General features: G+C 40.6%; 1 pseudogene; it reads right to left on the bottom strand.

Moving 5' to 3' along the window:
- Positions 1 to 10,485: 10,485 nt before the first annotated feature.
- Positions 10,486 to 11,977, bottom strand: Rplp0-ps6 (ribosomal protein lateral stalk subunit P0, pseudogene 6; annotated as a pseudogene).
- Positions 11,978 to 19,322: the final 7,345 nt, after the last annotated feature.

A 19,322-nucleotide genomic window follows, 5' to 3' on the forward strand; every position in this document is an offset into this window, starting at 1 on the left:
TAAGATAAATTCATTTGAATTCATTATTTCCATCTGTAGTCAAGAGTTACATATAAATTTTCAAATTACTGTGTTAATCTAAAAGGAGGCTCCTACTAAGTATTATTAGAAAAACTCTTTGGCCTGCCTGGTCACTGCTTATGTACTGAGGTAGACTCACTGATAAGGCAAAGGAATCACAAATAGTCACATTGACAAAATGAAACTCCATTTCCTCCTAATTAAAGAACATTTACCTTTAGCAGTAATGTAATCACTCTCTTTTGGGAAAGTGGCACTGTAGTGATTGAAAATATGTTTGATTAAAAAATGGAGAAATGATTGCCCACTCTATTAGGGTCTTGGCAGTAAGCAAATGACATATTCTGGTTAAGTAATTTGAGATAAGTTTAGTGGGAAAAAATCATTACAAAAGTATGGGCAGAGTTTGGAGAAAACAGCAGTGCAGAAACCCAGGAAGCAAGGACTTGAGAAAGCAAAGCAGGTAAGAAGGAGTTATTTGGGACCTAGAAGGAATGGGTGTGTGGGGGCTGCCTAGCAGGAGCAAGGAAACAACCAACCCAGAGCCTAGCCAGGAGAAAAGCAGTACGGCATTCTGTGTGCTTCTCCTCCATCCCTGAGAATGATGTACAAGTCTCTCCTGGGAGGAAGGGCAGCAGTGGCTGTAGGATCCCAGACCTCTCCCTCTTTTATTGTAGGGAGCACTCACAGTGGCTTGGTTCCTTACATTTGCCCGGTGCTCTGTGTCCACATGCAGGGTTTTTCTGAGTCTCCCTTTTCTCCTTGCAGCCCAATTGCTACATCAACCAGTGTTACATCAGACTCATGAGCTCAATATAGCATAGGAATGCCTGGTGACTGCATTTTACACCTTTCGACTCACCTGACGCAAATTGATCTAAATAGAGAATCTGTTAACTACTTGGGAAACACACACATATGTGTACACACACACACACACACACACACATTTTGATAACATGAATGAGCCACTGTGTAGCCTTAGGACAACAGGGAATCATGTAACAGCAAGGAATCACAGGGTCTAGGTCAAATTCTGCTCTGAACAAATACTGTTCTTCTCTATAATACAAAACCGTAAAGATCCTTTAGGGACTTGGTTGGGCTTTCTGTTGTTTAATACTAAGAAGTGTCTCATTGACTGTCAAATTGACTGTATCACATCTCTACCAAGGCTCTCTACATCTCCTAAAAAAGTAACCACACTCAATGTAATTTCAATTAATGTTCTTGAAAACACTTGCCCACAGTCTGTCATAAACTCTGATCAGCATACTGAAAAGTCTTAATGTTCATATGTTAATGCCTAAAATTATTTCAATTAAAATAAATATTTAGATTAGTCACTAACAATTTAATAAGAATAAAGAAATAACCATATCAAATGCTATCGTTCCAGACACTGAAGACCTTAAACAAGTAAAACAGAATCTTCACAGAAGTCTCACCCAAGTTCAGTCAGGACACATTGAGAAGCTCATCCTAGACTATGTTGTGTAAGGTAAGTGAGCTATAAAAGACACAAGATGGTAACAAGATGAGAATGAAGGAATATGTGGTGGAGAAAGGCTAAAGAAGACACCCTTGACTCTATTATGATGCAAAAATTCTGATAAAGCTTTATAGTCTGGAGATCCTTGTAATAAGTTCTCACAGGTTGTTTGACAAGAATAACAATGAAAGCAGAGGAGGTAGCTTGAAACAAGGAACATTGGAACAGGCACAATATGGCTTATGTAAGAAAAATGGCAGAATAGTTAAGCAGATTTGGGTCCTCTTATACATATTTATATAAGTTTGGACAAGTTTCAGAACTTTTCTTGGTATCACTTTCTTCATGTGTAAGACTAATAATACTGTCTTGTTTGTACTTAACCATCTGATAATGAAAGTCCTATCCATGAGTAAATATCTTATTCCCTTTTATATTGCTATGATAAAACACCATAACCAGGCAACCTATAAAATAAAGCATTTAATTTCAGACTTATGGTTTCAGAGGGTTAGAATCCATACCATCATGTGAACATGGTGGCAGACAGGCAAGCCTGGTGCTGGAGCAGTGTCTGAGGGCTTGCATCTTGATACATATCCACAAGGCTAGGAGAGCTAACAGGGAGTGACATGGGCTTTTGAAACCTCAAAGCTTATTCCAAGTAATACATCCTCCTCCAACAAGACACCTCCTAACCATTCCCAAACAACTCTATTGAGTGGTGGAAGAACAAATATTCAAATATATGTGCATGGAAGTCATTCTCATTCAAACCACAACAATAAGGTACCCATCACTCAAAAACATACTATAAGAGAGAAGCTTTGGTTTAAAGCTAGAAATGATGGATAGTGCCAAACTGGGAATGCTAAATGATGGGACTTATATTATGCATAAAATGTATCATAATGTAGCTAAGACATTGAAAACATCCGAGGTTTCAAATAGATAGAGATAGGTTTGTATTTTAAGAATAATTGTGCCAAGCATGTGACTCTGGACTGAAGTAATGGGAGATTGAAAAGAGAGAAACTGGGATGTTGCAATAGTTCTTATCAAAAGTCTAAATTTGGCCATGGAAGCAGTTGCTGAGAAGGTCCAACAAAAAATGAACGAATGACAACCAAGGTGTCAATGGCCACTGATACCGTAAGTAAATATTACAAAATAAGGATTGGGTGGGCAAAGAAGACAATAAACCTAAATTTTTGACCTATTAGGTGTCAGTTGTCCATATGGTAGATAAGTAAAAGCTACCAGATGTTGTTGAAAACGTGAACTCAAGGGAAATCCCAAGGCTGGAGACAGATGGGTGAGATACCCTGAAGGTGCATGATAACTAGAGAAAGGGAGATGTTGAACTGCCACTGAGGAGGAATCTAGAACACACTAAACCAAGAGGAGTCAGTGTAAAAATTTCATAACCATCAGTGTGGTAAAACATGAAGCAGAAAAGAGGAGAGATCACACCAATAATAAGAAAAGAGTTCTAGGGAGGAGACTTTAATTAAAGAAAGTTTTTAAAAGCTAGCCTTGACTATTTGGTATTGGTTACAGAGACAGGCAGGTAGATTTGAAGACCCTGAAATGAATCCATACCCTTATGGTCACTTGATCTTTGACAAAGGAGCTAAAACTATCCATTGGAAAAATCGTTCGACAAATGGTGGTGGTTCATCTGGCAGTCAGCATGTAGAATAATGCAAATTGATCCATTCTTACCTCTTTGTAAAAAGCTCAAGTCCAAGTGAATCAAGGACCTCCACATAAAACCAGATACACTGAAACTAATAGAAGAGAAAGTGGGGAAGAGCCTTGAAAATTTCCTGAACAGAATACCAATGGCTTATGCTCTAAGATCAAGAATCAACTAATACGACCTCATAAAATTGCAGAGCTTCTGTAAGGCAAAGGACACTGTCATTAGGAAAAAATGGCAACCAACAGATTGGGAAGAATCTTTACCAATTCTACATCTGATAGAGGGCTTATATCCAATATATACAAAGAACTCAAGAAGTTAGACTCCAGAGAATCAAATAACCCTATTAAAAATGGGGCACAGAATTAAACAAAGAATTCTCAACTGAGGAATATCGAATGTCTGAGAAGCACCTAAAGAAATGTTCAACATCCTTAGTCATCAGGGAAATGCAAATCAAATCAAAATCCTGAGATACCACCTCACACCAGTCAGAATGGCTAAGACCAAAACTTAGGTGAGAGTAGAAGCTGGTGAGGATGTGGAGAAATAGGAACACCCATTGTTGGTGGGATTGTAAGCTAGCACAACCACTCTGGAAATCAGTCTGGAGGTTTTTCAGAAAATTGGACATAGTACTACCTGAAGAACCAGTTATGCCAATCCTGGGCATATACCCAAAAGAAGTTCCAACATATAACAAAGACACATGTTCCACTGTGTTCATTGCCACCTTTTTATGATAGCCAGAAGCTGGAAAGAACCCAGATGTCCTTCAACAGAGGAATGGATACAGAAAATATGGTACATTTACACAAAGGAGTACTATTCGGCTAATAAAAACAATGACTTCATGAAATCCTTAGGCAAATGTATGGAACTAGAAAATACCATCCTGAGTGAGGTAATCCAATCACAAAAGAACACACATGGTATGCACTAACTGATAAGCAGATGTTAGCCCCAAAGCTCAAAACACCCAAGATACAATTCACAAGCCATATGAAACTCAAGAAGAAGGAAGACTAAAGTGTGGGTACTTCAGACATTCTTAAAAGAAGGAACAAAAATATTCATAGGAAGAAATACAGAGACAAAGTGTGGAGAAGAGACTGAAAGAAAGGCCATTCAGAGACTGCCACACTGTGGATCCATCCCACATGCAGTCACCAAATCCAGTCACTACTGGGGATGCCAAGAGGTGCATGCTAACAAGAACCTGATATAGCTGTCTCCTGACAAATACAGAGACAGATGCTCGCAACCAACCATTGGACTGAGAAAGGAGTCCCCAATGGAGGAGTCAGAGAAAGGACTGAGGAAGCTGGAGCTTTGCAACCCCGGACCAAAAACAATATCGACCAACCAGACACCCCAGAGCTCCCAGGGACTAAACCACCAACCAAAAAGTACACATGAAGTGACCCATGGCTCCAGCGCATATGTAGAAGAAGGTGACCTTGTTGGGCATCAATGGAAGGAGAAGCCCTTGGTCCTGTCAAGGTTCGATGCCTCAGTATAGGGAAGTGCTAGGGTGGGGACTCGGGAGGCAGTGGGTGAATGGGGAAGCATCCTTATGGAGAGAGGAGGGTGAGGGGATAGGATAGGAGGGTTTCTAGAAGGGAAACTGGGAAAAGGGATAGCATTTAAAATGTAAATAAAGAAAATATCCAAGAAAAGAAAAGAAAAAAAAAGCATGAGTCCAATCAAGGACATCTCTATACTTGGTGAACAAGAATCATTCTTAGCAGAGGTTTCACAGAGATGACAGACCTGCATCCTTACTAGAATGACCAAGGAAGAGAAACCTGGAGTGAAGTTCTATATTCCCCTTCCTTCAAATATAATAGTTTATCTTTGTAAAAAGAAAAAAGAAAAGAAAAGAAATTTATAGTTAATTATACAATGTGGGAATATTTAGTTTTATACTGAGGACTCACAAATACATAATCTTATTACACCTTTAAGCACTTTAAACTAGACATTCCCACTGACATTCCATTGACCTTAGAGTTAAGCTCTGTTGTAATTAAACAATACATGTTATGTGTTAGCTGACACTTGTCAGAGTGGATCTTTCACAATCAGAAATGCTAGCTGTAAAAAGCCAGATCATTACAAACGGCACTTCGCTTGACTTTCCAAGGACTTCCTTTCATTCTCCTTGCAAGAACTTTAGGAGGGACATGTTGCAGTGATTTAAGAGTTTCATTTTCAATTCCTGAATGCAGACAATAAAATACTGATGAGGTCTTGTTCATTTTGTGGTCATCATCAACAAAGAGTAAGTACAAGAAGAACTTGATGTAATGCAAGTAGTACAGAAACTGCCTAGATGGATATGTATATTAAAGCCATCATTCATGTTTATGACTCTAAGAGTGAGAGGTCCAACCTTATTTCCAAACTCATCTTATTAGCTTTCATATTTACCTTTTTGACAACATTTTTTTATTTTTTGAAATTAGACTATAATTTCATCATTTTCCCTCTTCTATTTCTTCCCTCCAGCTCCATAAAGCTTTCTTGTTCTCTCTTAAACTCATAGCTTCTTTTTTATTTAGTCGTTGTTTTATACAGAGAGACAACACGATGCCCATAAACCACAACAATGAACCACATGGCACAATAACTCTAACCAGCAGTTCTCTAATTGGACGTAAGGCCAATTCAACCAAAGGGAAATCATACCTGGTACTGGAAACCTAGTCAATAACCCAGAACAAGTGAGGTCATGGTTCTTAGAGGAGTTAGAGAAGCTACAACTCCACTTTACTAAACCACCATAATTTCTAGTTGCAGATGATTGTAGTTCTCACCCTTCAATGAAGGAACTTCTCTTGGCAACAAACAGAGACCACAACAGAAATGTTTCAGATTTGCCAATATAATACTAGATAAAAGAGTCACCTATTATACAAATAAAAAATTAACTGGTAATTATTCAAAAGGAGGTCAGTGCCAGAGTTCACACCAGAGACTGCTGGAGGTCTTTCCATAAGTTAAAACAGAATCCATGAGCCACGGACCAATAAAATTCATGTTGTGTCATTTTCTACATAAATACATATACCTGGGACCTCCATCAAACCTACTGATTTATTTTTCTGATGGGGGCCTTGATCTCTAAATTTTTCAAAATACAATCAACAATTCTGAAGACTTAGAGACTACTGTCTCCCCTGGCTGCACAACCAATGATCTTCCTACCCTCCCGCCTCTGTCTGAATTGGGATATAGAAGCTATGGACAACTAGTTTCACTAGCTCCAGTCAATACTATGAAAACAGAGCTGACAAAAATATCCAAGGAAAAACCCAAAAACTAAAAGAAGAGTGTGACACAGAATGAAGTGAGGACTTTATGGCTGAGCCTGATAGTCAGAGAAAGTAGCCTCCGTTACCAAGCACTGCTTTCCTCGTGGTCCTCTTAATATAGCTTATATAAGAGTCCCTAAATACTTACATTAAGTCTTTTATTTTAATTAAAAGTTTTTTGAGAATTTTGTACATGTACTGACATCATTTCCAGCATATTCTGACCTCTTCAAACTCTTCCTACGTCCCCCGCCACTTTTTCTCAAGTCCATAACTTGCTTAGTTATTGTTATATATAAACATTCTCATATATACATATATACATATACACGTATATCCAGAGTCCATTTAGTCTTTTTCAAGCTACTTTGAGTGGGCTTCTACTCCCACTCAGGAGTTATAAAAACTTTATTTGGAGCAATTAACTTAAAAACAAGCAAACTCAGTGACTATAATTTCTTTCTCTCAGTCTCATCTTTGGCCCATTATATGACCTAGATAGGAACTCTGGAGCCATCTCCTTCCCTGTCTATTGAATCCAATATCACTAAATGCTGCTCATTTCACATCTAACATTACACAACACTTTCTATTTCTTTCTATAACTCTTTTCCAAGGTAAAGTTACTAAGCAGTCTGCCTCTGGCGCAATCACACTATACATAACCACACTGCCATGACCAGTAAGAATGAATATCTGTTCATGTCTCCATTACCTACTGCCACATCTTCCAGAATCACGATTTCTTCCTCACATGTCACAAAGATCAAGACACTTCACAGAGCTTAGAGTGTGCAGGGTGAACCACTCTGACCTCGCCCTCCATGTTACATCTTGAATTCTTTTGTTCTATGCTCAACCCTTTCTTACTATTTCAGTACATGCAGTTTCACATGCTCCTTTTCACCACGTTATTCCCGAAGAGACTTTTTTCTTAATATAAAACTCCCTATCTCTATTTATTTATATAACTCCCACTGTTCTCTGGATTTTATCCTAAACATCTTTCTCTCACAGAAGCCTGTTCTGGATTCCTGAACAAAGACAAATACTTCTAAAGTAGAGTTTTGGCACCATGTGAGTCACCTAATATTTATCACAATTGCAATGTTCAATGCATGTGATTATCTGATCACCTATTAATTATATTCTAAGCTATCAGTCTTCTATCTGTTATGTTACTATCACACCCAACACTGTACCTGACATATTTATTGGATAAGTGTTTAATGACCAGAATTGGTACCAAAAAAAAGCTCTGCATATGAATAAAATTTTCATTGATCAATTGAGTGTAGAAAGTAGAGAAACCCATCATGTTTATATAAGACAAGTTAACACAATAGAGTGCTTGAGATGAATAAAGCTTGGTTAGGTACTGGGGCAAAATTCTTAATTAACTTGAAACAAAATACTAATGTGAGGGCAAGTTAAAACCCATGTGATAAGACTCTGAGTCAAAATGGGACTGAAGATGTCTCAGTGGTTAAAACCCCCGGTTGCTCTTCCAAAGAGCATGGATTCAATTCCCAGCATCCACATGGCAGCTCACAACTGTCTATAACGCCAGTTCCAGAGCATGACACTCTGGCACATACATACAAGCAGGCAGAACCCCTGTGTATGTAAAACAAAAATAAATGAATCAGTTTAAAATCATCTGAGTCAAGAACTGAAGCAGGGAAATAGTAAGACATTCGTCTTTTGTCTCCAGAATCATTCAGGATGAAGATGAAGATAGAGAGAACATGGTGGGCATGAAGCTGCTGAAGCGGGATAACAAGACCACAGGAAACACTGAAAAACAGCAGAGGATAGCAACAGGGCAGCTGACTCAGCTCAGACCTACCAGGCGCATGGTGGTCCTGCTGCCACCAAGCTACATGGTTTTTATTTAAACTCTGACATTTGGCATCTCCATTTAATGAGAATATTAATGTCTAGTTTATAGTGGCTTAAAGGTGAAATAAGATTATATATTTGTGAGTCCTCAATATAAAACTAAATAATTTCACACTGTATAATTAACCATAAAAGGTATTTTTTACAGAACTGAGCTATTATATTTGAAGGAAGGTGAATATCGAACATTATGCCATTGCTCTATCTCTGGAGTGAATGGCTCATTACCGATGACTTGACAGATACATGTATGTGCATGGATGACCATCTTTATTGGTTAAATGTCTTCTGGGGGAAGAACAAAGATTCCCTAATGAACACTGTTGAGTGAAGTTGATCACTGCGGAGCTACATTTTGCTCTCAGAAACACTGACAGCTAAAGTGAACTTGACTCCTGCTCCCCTCACAATTCTTCCAGCAGCTTTACAGTTGGCTTTGGAAGTATTTCTGAGAGTCAAAAGCTTTCTACTTCCATTTCCAAGGCATATCTTAGTGTAAAACCATCAGGGCTACTCATCTGTGAAGCAGAAAATCAGACTTTGCAAGATTATTGGACCCATTCAGAAAAGAATAAAGAATTTGAAGATTGGAAGGCAAATTTACCACTGGCATGGCAATACTTGACTTTAAAAATGGATTTTATGTGGATATGAGGAGCATCCATCCTCAAACCCTTTTGCATAGTGATATGACACACCAGCGGAAGTGAATTTGGCAATCAATGAAAAAAAATTAACACACGTTTCCTATGACCAGAAAACCAACTTCTACTATTCAATTCTAGAAAAATAGTTTAATAAACATGAAAATGAGTTATTCTTCAGAATGTTGCAGTAAGCACCCATTAGCAACATAACATTTTTACTATTACAGTGTCTATTAAATGGATATTAATAGTTATGTATTTCTACTACTCCAAAAATGTACTCTTTAGTTTTTAAAATGGGTAACATTAACTGCATAATATAGTCTATTTTGTTTTAAAATTATGTTGTACATGCTTGCATATGTATGCTATTAATAGTTGACACAATGTTTTGTTTATATGTGCCTGATCATGTAGTACACTAACTGTATCAGTACTTCAAACAATAGTTTATATGCTGTGAAGAAATGGAACAAAGCCAGATAACTTTCACTTTTCATCATATTATCATTAAAGCTATGTAAATTTTTAACAATAAACAGCTATCTTTTGTCATCAGTTTTTTTTCCTAAAAACCATGAATGGTAAAAAGAAAAATCTACAAATGCCTTATCAATTTGAGGTTTCTAAGGCAAGTTATCTTGAATTCAGCAATTTAAAAACAAGATAAATTTATTGCCCAATATTCTAGTCTGGGAAATCCAAGATGCAAATTCCCTACCTGATGAAGACCAATCATAGTCTGTAGATGACAGCTTTTTGTCTGTGCTTCCACATGGTCAAAGGGGCAAGAAAATTCTCTTCAACATGTTTTATAAGGGCACTAACACATCCATCCCTTTCCTCTAAATATAATCATACTGGAGATTGGGTCGTGACATACAAACTGGAAAGAAGGGAGTTCTAACACATGGACCGAAGCAATGATGCATCATTTTTTTTTCAGAATATGATTAGTAGATGATCCAATTAATAATATGGTAAATAATGCCAGAAACTGGATAGCCAATAATAAATGAAACAAATATCAGCATCATGATCCACATATGGGCAGTTCATAAGATGAGACAGTACCAGAAAAATGGAGGTTTACCCATCTAACAATACTGGGACTAATATTAGTCTAGCCACTTAGGGCAAGAGAGGCACTCAGACTAAATTTCAAAATACCTGAAATTGATTCCGTGGGAGCTCCACCCCTCTTCATCTTTATTTATAGGGACTGTGCCTGGAGGCCATGACCAGACAGCAGCAATCACCTTCAAGTCTTCCCTTCATCCATGTTATTCTCCACCCATCAAATTTCTATCGAACTCTCACCTCCAAATTGCTTTACTATATTTTTTACCATATGAGGAAAACTCATTGTTGTAACATTTGTGCTTTTAAAAAAAGAGGCTTTTGTTTTTTGTTTTTTGTTTTTTTCTCAGCTCACATCCTTGCTTCTCTTACTTTTTTAAGGAGAAGTAAGCCTTTATTTCCATCTTTCTCAAATTAAGCAGGCTGACTTGGTTGCATTGAGGAGATTAGTCAAAAAGGCCTAATCCCTTATCCTCATCTGATTCCTCATTCTTCCTTTGCTTCAGTCTTGGCTAGGGCTGCAGGAGCAGCAGCAGCAGCAGGAGCAGCAGTGGTGGCAGCAGCCACAGGGACAGCAACTGCAAATGCAGATGGATCAGCCAGGAAGGCTTTGACCTTTTCAGCAAGTGGGAAGGTGTACTCAGTCTCCACAGACGAAGCCAGGACCACTTGTACCCATTGATGGTAGAGTGAAGCACTGAGTCAACAGTCAGGCAGACAGATGCTGACCACATTGTGGACACCCTCTAGGAAGCTAGAGCGCAGGATCTTCTCTGTGGTGTTCAGCACTTCAGGGCTATAAATGCTACCATTGTCAGATGCCTGCTGGATGATCAGACCAAAGGAGCAGGGGGAGCGTTCAGCATGTACAGCAGTGTGGCTCCACTGAGAAGGGGGGGTGTTCAGCATGCACAGCAGTGTGGCTTCACTGGCTCCTACCTTGTCTCCAGTTTTTATCAACTGCACAGCTCTCCCAAATTCAAGGGTACCTCTGGAGATTTAAGTGGTGGTGCCTAAAACTTGAAAGAATGAGGTCTTCTCGGGCCCCAGATGAGTGTTCTGAGCAGGCACTGAAAGAATAAAAGATGCAGCTAAGAAGTCAGAAGTTTAAAAAAGCCCCAAATACCTCAAATTCCAGACCCTACCCTCTACCTGTACTAGCTGACCATAAAGTTAGATTAAAATCTTAGGGAATAATCTTGAGAAACAGGAAGCTCCTCCTTGTGATTTTTCATTAGTATTCTGGACACTTTCCAATGACACCATCCCTGCCCCCTCGGGTTGTGGTTTCTCCATTTAAACACCCTTTCTCCCAGCCTTTCGGGGTCGAACTCCATTGCCCCTGCGTGGGATACGAGTCTCGACCACAGTGCACTGGGTCCCGTTAATAAACCTCCTATGATTACAGCAAGGACGGTCTCACGTGAGTTCTTGGGGGGTCATGTCATCCCGAGACTTGAGTGTGGGTCTTCCCGCTTCGGGGGTGTTTCAGCACAATGACATCATATGGGGCAATGGCATCAGCTTAAGCAGCAGCTGGCATCTTATTGGCCAGCAGCATCATCCTAATCTCAGTGAGGTCCTCCTTAGTGACGAAGCCCGCGTTCCCCCAGATGTGAGGCGGCAGTTTCTCCAGAGCTGGTTTGTTCTCCAGGTGGCCCCTGATAGCCTTGCACATCATGGTGTTCTTGCCCATCAGGACCAGAGCCTTCTTTTGGAAGGACATGCCGATCTGCTGCATCTGCTTAGAGCCCACAATCTCCACTCCCACAATGAAGCATTTGGAGTAATCATCTAAAAGTTGGATGCGAGAGAGGCAGACACGCCTGGGAAACCAGAAGAGACTGCACTCTGCGCACATCCAGACCCCAGAGGAAAACACCAAACGCCATCAGGAACCCTGGTGCACGGAGGCTCCCGGAAAGAGCGTCGCAGATCTTCTCGGTTGCTGCCGCCACGGAGAGGACTTAGGCAGTACCCCACGAGCACACTTGAGCCTCGGAACCTCAGGGGAGGGCCCAGGAGCGGCAGGACCCCTGCGCCTGAGACACCGCCAGAACCTGAAGGAAACAGACCGGATAAACAGTTCTCTGCACCCAAATCCCATGGGAGGGAGAGCTAAACCTACAGAGAGGCAGACACGCCTGGGAAACCAGAAGAGACTGCACTCTGCGCACATCCAGACGCCAGAGGAAAACATCAAACGCCATCTGGAACCCTGGTGCACGGAGGCTCCCGGAAAGAGCGGCGCAGATCTTCTCGGTTGCTGCCGCCGCGGAGAGGACTTAGGCAGTACCCCACGAGCACACTTGAGCCTCGGAACCTCAGGTAGGACCAACTTTTCCCCTGCAAGTGACCTGCCTGGTGAACTCAGGACACACAGAGGCAAAATTCCTCTAAGACCAGGCACTTCCTGTGTTTACCGGAAGTCCCACACCCGCGGATCCCGGCCCGCAGCAGCTCTCTGTTCCCAAAGCCCGTGGGAGAGAGACCTCACCGCCTGGTCAGGTGGGCACTCCTGAGGCTGCAGAGCAGAGGAGACCACCAACACTGCCCACCCCTGCCCACATCCCTGGCCCAAGAGGAAACTGTATAATGCCTCTGGGTTCCCGTAGGGGAGGGCCCAGGAGCGGCAGGAACCCTGCGCCTGAGACACCGCCGGAACCTAAAGGAAACAGACCAGATAAACAGTTCTCTGCACCCAAATCCCGTGGGAGGGAGAACTAAACCTACAGAGAGGCAGACACGCCTGGGAAACCAGAAGAGACTGCACTCTGTGCACATCCAGACGCCAGAGGAAAACATCAAACGCCATCTGGAACCCTGGTGCACGGAGGCTCCCGGAAAGAGCGGCGCAGATCTACTCGGTTGCTGCCGCCGTGGAGAGGACTTAGGCAGTACCCCACAAGCACACTTGAGCCTCGGAACCTCAGGTAGGACCAACTTATCCCCTGCAAGTGACCTGCCTTGTGAACTCAAGACACAGGCCCACAGGAACAGCTGAAGACATGTAGAGAGGAAAAACTACACGCCCGAAAGCAGAACACTCTGTCCCCATAACTGGCTGAAAGAAAACAGGAAAACAGGTCTACAGCACTCCTGACACACAGGCTTATAGGACAGTCTACCCACTGTCAGAAATAGCAGAACAAAGTAACACTAGAGATAATCTGATGGGGAGAGGCAAGCGCAGGAACCCAAGCAACAGAAACCAAGACTACATGGCACCATCGGAGCCCAATTCTCCCACCAAAATAAACATGGAATATCCAAACACACCAGAAAAGCAAGATCTAGTTTCAAAATCATATTTGATCATGATGCTGGAGGACTTCAAGAAAGACATAAAGAACTCCCTTAGAGAACAAGTAGAAGCCTACAGAGAGGAATCGCAAAAATGCCTGAAAGAATTCCAGGAAAACATAAATAAACAAGTAGAAACCCATAGAGAGGAGACACAAAAATCCCTGAAAGAATTCCAGGAAAACACAATCAAACAGTTGAAGGAATTAAAAATGGAAATAGAAGCAATCAAGAAAGAACACATGGAAACAACCCTGGACATAGAAAATCAAAAGAAGAGACAAGGAGCTGTAGATACAAGCTTCACCAACAGAATACAAGAGATGGAAGAGAGAATCTCGGGAGCAGAAGATTCCCTAGAAATCATTGACTCAACTGTCAAAGATAATGTAAAGCAGAAAAGGCTACTGGTCCAAAACATACAGGAAATCCAGGACTCAATGAGAAGATCAAACCTAAGGATAATAGGTATAGAAGAGAGTGAAGACTCCCAGCTCAAAGGACCAGTAAATATCTTCAACAAAATCATAGAAGAAAATTTCCCTAACCTAAAAAAAGAGATACCCATAGACATACAAGAAGCCTACAGAACTCCAAATAGATTGGACCAGAAAAGAAACACCTCCCGTCACATAATTGTCAAAACACCAAACGCACAAAATAAAGAAAGAATATTAAAAGCAGTAAGGGAAAAAGGTCAAGTAACATATAAAGGCAGACCTATCAGAATCACACCAGACTTTTCGCCAGAAACTATGAAGGCCAGAAGATCCTGGACAGATGTCATACAGACCCTAAGAGAACACAAGTGCCAGCCCAGGTTACTGTATCCTGCAAAACTCTCAATTAACATAGATGGAGAAACCAAGATATTCCATGACAAAACCAAATTTACACAATATCTTTCTACAAATCCAGCACTACAAAGGATAATAAAGGGTAAAGCCCAACATAAGGAGGCAAGCTATACCCTAGAAGAAGCAAGAAACTAATTGTCTTGGCAACAAAACAAAGAGAAGAAAAGCACACAAACATAACCTCACATCCAAATATGAATATAACGGGAAGCAATAATCACTATTCCTTAATATCTCTCAACATCAATGGCCTCAACTCCCCAATAAAAAGACATAGATTAACAAACTGGATATGCAACGAGGACCCTGCATTCTGCTGCCTACAGGAAACACACCTCAGAGACAAAGACAGACACTACCTCAGAGTGAAAGGCTGGAAAACAACTTTCCAAGCAAATGGTCAGAAGAAGCAAGCTGGAGTAGCCATTCTAATACCAATTAAAATCAATTTTCAATTAAAAGTCATCAAAAAAGATAAGGAAGGACACTTCATATTCATCAAAGGAAAAATCCACCAAGATGAACTCTCAATCCTAAATATCTATGCCCCAAATACAAGGGCACCTACATACGTAAAAGAAACCTTACTAAAGCTCAAAACGCACATTGCACCTCACACAATAATAGTGGGAGATTTCAACACCCCACTTTCATCAATGGATAGATCATGGAAACAGAAATTACAAAGAGACGTAGACAGACTAAGAGAAGTCATGAGCCAAATGGACTTAACAGATATTTATAGAACATTCTTTTTTTTTCTGCAAATATTTTTTTTAATTTAGAGAATACTTTATTAGTTTTTGTAATCAAACCCACGTAGATAAGACCTTACATATTTAATACAGTGTGTTACCCCTGTACAAATGGAAAAAACTTAAGTTCAACATTTCTAGACCAATATGGCTGTTAATTTCTGTACAGTGCCAACTCAACACAGTAAACGGGGATACTTTTTTCCAAAGTTGACAGCACAGCTAAAGTTTCAAAAAATTCAAATTATATATCTGTATATATATATATATTTATATTTATATAAAAAGACCAATAATAGCAGTGTGTTATGCATCAACAGCAGCAACAGCTTTTCCAGGTTCTGCAGTCATCTGAACAAAACTGTAGAGACATCCAGCACACTCCATTAAAAAAAAAAAAGTAAAAAAACAAAACCCGAGAAAACAGCACAGTTCTGTTACTCTTGTGGTACCTGGCACCATTTTTTTTAAATTAGCTCCTCAATCATCATCTGGAAAGAAAACATTCTGAGCAACATCATTAAAAACAGCTCTGATAAAGCATGGTCACTACTACGTATCATAAAGCAGGTACAAGCTATTTTACATCCACAGAGGTATGATACAGTACTGTCCTACATCTATAATACTAGAGGATACAATTTAAAAGGCATTATTTGAGACTTGATTCTACTTTTCCAGCAGAGGGCCCAAAGGATGGTGTGACACAGCTTTGTAAAGAAACATACTCTAGACAGGATTTCCTTTCACTAGTGGCACACTTCTAAGGATTCATTCTCTCCATGAATGTCAGCTAAAACCGTTATTAAAAAAATGAAATATCCCTAGAACAAAACCGTATAACCACCGGATTCACATGAAGATGACCTAGTGGAGACAAGCTGGACCTCACCTTACCAACAAGCTATCAAATCTGTTATGTTTAAACAGTGAGACCTCCAAGGAAGGAGATGCCAAGTAGTGCTTCAAAGCTTCGGACCACAATCAAACACAGCATCCTTTTCAACAGAAGCAGAAGCTCATCTGAATATGCTCAAGGATGCTGACATCAACATTTAATCATCTCCTCACTCATCCAGGAAGAAGGGGAGATCAGTTACTACTGTACTTTATTGTGTTCAACCAAATCACCATGTTACAAAAATAGCAAGCTGCCATAATAAAAAATAAGGCTCCTCTATCCAGCACCAGATAGCATCATTTTACTTTCAAGCCTAGAAATTGCACACTTGTATATAAACCAACCGAAGATGAGGATTGAGAGTTCATCTTGGTGGATTTTTCCTTTGATGAATATGAGGTGTCCTTCCTTATCTTTTTTGATGACTTTTACTTGAAAATTGATTTTATTTGATATTAGAATGGCTACTCCAGCTTGCTTCTTCTGACCATTTGCTTGGAAAGTTGTTTTCCAGCCTTTCACTCTGAGGTAGTGTCTGTCTTTGTCTCTGAGGTGTGTTTCCTGTAGGCAGCAGAATGCAGGGTCCTCGTTGCATATCCAGTTTGTTAATCTGTGTCTTTTTATTGGGGAGTTGAGGCCATTGATGTTGAGAGATATTAAGGAATAGTGATTATTGCTTCCTGTTATATTCATATTTGGATGTGAGGTTATGTTTGTGTGCTTTTCTTCTCTTTGTTTTGTTGCCAAGATGATTAGTTTCTTTCTTCTTCTAGGGTATAGCTTGCCTCCTTATGTTGGGCTTTACCCTTTATTATCCTTTGTAGTGCTGGATTTGTAGAAAGATATTGTGTAAATTTGGTTTTGTCATGGAATATCTTGGTTTCTCCATCTATGTTAATTGAGAGTTTTGCAGGATACAGTAACCTGGGCTGGCATTTGTGTTCTCTTAGGGTCTGTATGACATCTGTCCAGGATCTTCAGGCCTTCATAGTTTCTGGCGAAAAGTCTGGTGTGATTCTGATAGGTCTGCCTTTATATGTTACTTGACCTTTTTCCCTTACTGCTTTTAATATTCTTTCTTTATTTTGTGCGTTTGGTGTTTTGACAATTATGTGACGGGAGGTGTTTCTTTTCTGGTCCAATCTATTTGGAGTTCTGTAGGCTTCTTGTATGCCTATGGGTATCTCTTTTTTTAGGTTAGGGAAGTTTTCTTCTATGATTTTGTTGAAGATATTTACTGGTCCTTTGAGCTGGGAGTCTTCACTCTCTTCTATACCTATTATCCTTAGGTTTGATCTTCTCATTGAGTCCTGGACTTCCTGTATGTTTTGGACCAGTAGCTTTTTCTGCTTTACATTATCTTTGACAGTTGAGTCAATGATTTCTAGGGAATCTTCTGCTCCCGAGATTCTCTCTTCCATCTCTTGTATTCTGTTGGTGAAGCTTGTATCTACAGCTCCTTGTCTTTTCTTTTGATTTTCTATGTCCAGGGTTGTTTCCATGTGTTCTTTCTTGATTGCTTCTATTTCCATTTTTAATTCCTTCAACTGTTTGATTGTGTTTTCCTGGAATTCTTTCAGGGATTTTTGCGATTCCTCTCTGTAGGCTTCTACTTGTTCTCTAAGGGAGTTCTTTATGTCTTTCTTGAAGTCCTCCAGCATCATGATCAAATATGATTTTGAACCTAGATCTTGCTTTTCTGGTGTGTTTGGATATTCCGTGTTTGCTTTGGTGGGAGAATTGGGCTCCAATGATGCCATGTAGTCTTGGTTTCTGTTGCTTGGGATCCTGCGCTTGCCTCTCGCCATCAGATTATCTCTAGTGTTACTTTGTTCTGCTATTTCTGACCGTGGGTAGACTGTCCTATAAGCCTGTGTGTCAGGAGTGCTGTAGACCTGTTTTCCTGTTTTCTTTCAGCCAGTTATGGGGACAGAGTGTTCTGCTTTCGGGCGTGTAGTTTTTCCTCTCTACAGGTCTTCAGCTGTTCCTGTGGGCCTTTGTCTTGAGTTCACCAGGCAGGTTTCTTGCAGGGGAAAAGTTGGTCCTACCTGCGGTTCCAAGGCTCAAGTTTGCTCGTGGGGTACTGCCTTAGTCCTCTCCGCAGCGGTAGCAACCGGGAAGATCTGTGCCGCTCTTTCCGGGAGCCTCCGTGCACCAGAGTTCCAGATGGCATTTGGTGTTTTCCTCTGGTGTCTGGATGTGCACAGAGTGCAGTCTCTTCTGGTTTCCCAAGCGTGTCTGCCTCTCTGAAGGTTTAGCTCTCCCTCCCACGGGATTTGGGTGCAGACAACTGTTTATCCGGTCTGTTTCCTTCAGGTTCCAGCGGTGTCTCAGGCGCAGGGGTCCTGCCGCTACTGGGCCCTCCCCTACGGGAGCCCAGAGGCCTTATACAGTTAGCTCTTGGGCCAGGGATGTGGGCAGGGGTGGGCAGTGTTGGTGGTCTCCTCCGCTCTGCAGCCTCAGGAGTGCCCACCTGATCAGGCGGTGAGGTCTCTCTCCCACGGGGTTTGGGAGCAGAGAGCTTTATAGAACATTCTATCCCAAAGCAAAAGGATATACCTTCTTCTCAGCTCCTCATTTTACTTTCTCCAAAATTGACCATATAGTTGGTCAAAAAACGGGCCTCAACAGGTACAGAAAGAGAGAAATCATCCCATGCGTGCTATCAGACCACCACGGCCTAAAACTGGTCTTCAATAACAATAAGGGAAGAATGCCCACATATACGTGGAAATTGAACAATGCTCTACTCAGTGATAACCTAGTCAAGGAAGAAATAAAGAAAGAAATTAAAACCTTTTTAGAATTTAATGAAAATGAAGGTACAACATACCCAAACTTATGGGACACAATGAAAGCTGTGCTAAGAGGAAAACTCATAGCGCTGTGTGCCTGCAGAAAGAAACAGGAAAGAGCATATGTCAGCAGCTTGACAGCACACCTAAAAGCTCTAGAGCAAAAAGAAGCAAATACACCCAGGAGGAGTAGAAGGCAGGAAATAATCAAACTCAGAGCTGAAATCAACCAAGTAGAAACAAAAAGGACCATAGAAAGAATCAACAGAACCAAAAGTTGGTTCTTTGAGAAAATCAACAAGACAGATAAACCCTTAGCCAGACTAACAAGAGGACCCAGAGACTGTGTCCAAATTAACAAAATCAGGAATGAAAAGGGGGACATAACTACAGATTCAGAGGAAATTCGAAAAATCATCAGATCTTACTATAAAAGCCTATATTCAACAAAACTTGAAAATCTACAGGAAATGGACAATTTCCTAGACAAATATCAGGTACCGAAGTTAAATCAGGAACAGATAAACCAGTTAAACAACCCCATAAC

This window comes from Rattus norvegicus, chromosome 18 (genome assembly GCF_036323735.1).
Source record: "Rattus norvegicus strain BN/NHsdMcwi chromosome 18, GRCr8, whole genome shotgun sequence".
Classification (NCBI taxonomy): Eukaryota; Metazoa; Chordata; class Mammalia; order Rodentia; family Muridae; genus Rattus; species Rattus norvegicus.